Here is a 2,564-nt window from a genome sequence, read left to right as displayed (position 1 = left end):
CACATGCTCAGTGTGGCTCATCCCCCCCTGATGACAGTAGGGTCATTCAGAAGGCAGCCAATTGATGTATTGCTCTCACATTGATGTTTCTATCTCCCTCTTCCTTTCTCTCAAAATCAATTAAAAAGTCTTTAAAAAAAGATTGAAGAAGTTGATTTTTCAAGGATCCTTTCTAGCCCTGTCATTCTATAAATGAATATCGTTCTAGAAGAGACTGGAGAGAGATGAGGATAAACCTCAAACATTAAGTACCTGAATTGATCCCCCAGAGATGCATAGTAATACTGGTATGTGGATCAACAGCTGGAGCAGATGTTACGGGTGGGGTCCAGTAGTAGAGACTATTCTCTAATGTGTCTACTTGCAAACTGATTAATTCTGGACTGATTGCCTTTCTTTTTCTTGAGCCTTGCTAAAAGCAAGGAGTGGCAGCCAACACACACACATTCCGACCTTTTCTCAACTAAAGGGTGTCCCAAAATTCACGCAAGAAGTAATTTTGATAGAAAACACAGGTTTATAAAGTATACAGTATAGGGTTATGTATGAAATAGCATATCGGGTAAATGGCCTCCACAGCTTTGCTGGCACATACGCACTCTTTGGTTATTGCTTGAGCAGCCGAATTTTCGAAGAAGAATAGTCTGATGATGCCTCCAGCCCAAAATCCGCACCAAACAGTGACACGTTGTGGATGCATTTGTTTCTCAACAATCACTCGTGGATTTTCTGAACCCCAAATGCGACAATTTTGTCGATTAACCAAGCCATCAAGATGAAAATGAGCCTCATCAAAATTCAGCCACATTTATGCAAAACGGTCATGGAAAATTTCAACAAAAGAGTGCGTATGTGCCAGCAAAGCCGTGGAGGCCATTTACCCGATATGCTATTCCATACATAACCCTATACTGTATACTTTATGAATCAATAAAAAATTTACAATTTTTAATTATAAACCTGTGTTTTCTATCAAAATTCTTGCGTGAATTTTGGGACACCCTTTACTTCCCTCAGAGCTATAGGCTTGACAGTCTGCCTTCCAAATTAACACAAGTGACACTTGGGAAGAGTCAGCAGGCTTCCAGCCTGCAATGTGTTTCTACCTGCCAATGCCATATAGATCAAGATTCTGTAACAAATAGGTTTTTTTTAAAAAAAATGCAGTAGCTAAAGCAAGATGAACACTTTCCTCTCATGTAATAGCCCAGAGGTAGACAGGCAGTCTAGGGCCTCTTAGGCAACTTTACTTCACAAGGTAATTCATGGCCGAGGTCCCTTCCTTACTGCTCTGCAATCCCTTAGGGGTCCTTCTTGTTCTCATAGTTTAAACGGGCTCCCCATGGTCACAACTGGGTTGCAGCCCACGTGAGAGGGCGAAGAGGAAGTACAGAACAAGCAGTCTCTCTTACGAATGTACCTGGCTGGTATCTTTGTGGTACAAAACTTACCTAACTTTAATTAACGTCTTTGTGGAACAAAAATAGTAAAAGATTTGCAGAGTCACAGGTGATACAATTGGGAAAAACTATGCAGTTAGCCACTTCATCATCAGGTCTCATGGTAGTAATCATTCATTTGGGTAGGGCTTTACGTTCTCTGTCCTTTCTGACTGTGACATTTAGTTTTGGGTTCTCAGAATAGACAGATTCCAAGTGGAAATTTAAAATGTGGTGTGTAGTATTTACCCTACGAGACTGGGCTTTATACGCCTTACGAGGTTCCCAGTGGCAATATTCACAATAGCATACACATGCTGAACCTATTAATGTGAATAAAAATTGAATTTGTGCCCTAACCGGTTTGGCTCAGTGGATAGAGCGTCGGCCTGCGGACTGAAGGGTCTCAGGTTCAATTCCGGTCAAGGGCATGTACCTTGGTTGTGGGCACATCCCCAGTAGGGGGTGTGCAGGAGGCAGCTGATCGATGTTTCTTTCTCATGGATGTTTCTAACTCTCTATTCCTCTCCCTTCCTCTCTGTAAAAAATCAATAAAATACATTTAAAAAATTGAATTTGTAACCCAGAGCTATTTACATTTTTTCCCCAAAAGATGCCTCTTGATAAAGACAATGCTTAACCCAAGACACTCTTTGTGTCCCTCGGATCATACAATGTTGCCTCTACTAACCTAAGCAGCGCTACCGAAGGGACCTGCACCGAAAACCATTTCGTCCACCCTTTGTTCGAGTTCATTTCTCTCTCCCATAGTCCCCCTTTCTTCTGGACTCGGAGTTGGTCACCTAGGATCGGCTTGGAGGACCTGGTTGCTAAGAGACAAGACGCTGGGAGGGTGGGGACGCTGCACTGCGACAAGCCCGGGAGTGAACGCTGAGAGGGGGCAGGGGAAGACCGGGCCAGGCGCCGCGGCCCCTGCTGCAGCCGCCCGTTCGGCTCCCTCCCGCCCGACAGGAGCTCGTCGCTCATTGGCTCCGCCGCTGCGGCGCTGGCCCGCGATTGGCCGGGCGGCGTTGGGCGGCGCTCCCCCGCCCCCGGGCGCTGGTCCCCCGGGCCGCTCCCACGCGGCGGGGCGGCGTGGTGAGGGCTCGGGTGAGGGCCTGCGGC

This window comes from Myotis lucifugus, unplaced genomic scaffold, assembly GCF_000147115.1.
Source record: "Myotis lucifugus unplaced genomic scaffold, Myoluc2.0 scaffold_6, whole genome shotgun sequence".
NCBI classification, from domain to species: domain Eukaryota; kingdom Metazoa; phylum Chordata; class Mammalia; order Chiroptera; family Vespertilionidae; genus Myotis; species Myotis lucifugus.
Note: the sequence above shows the minus strand (reverse complement) of the source record.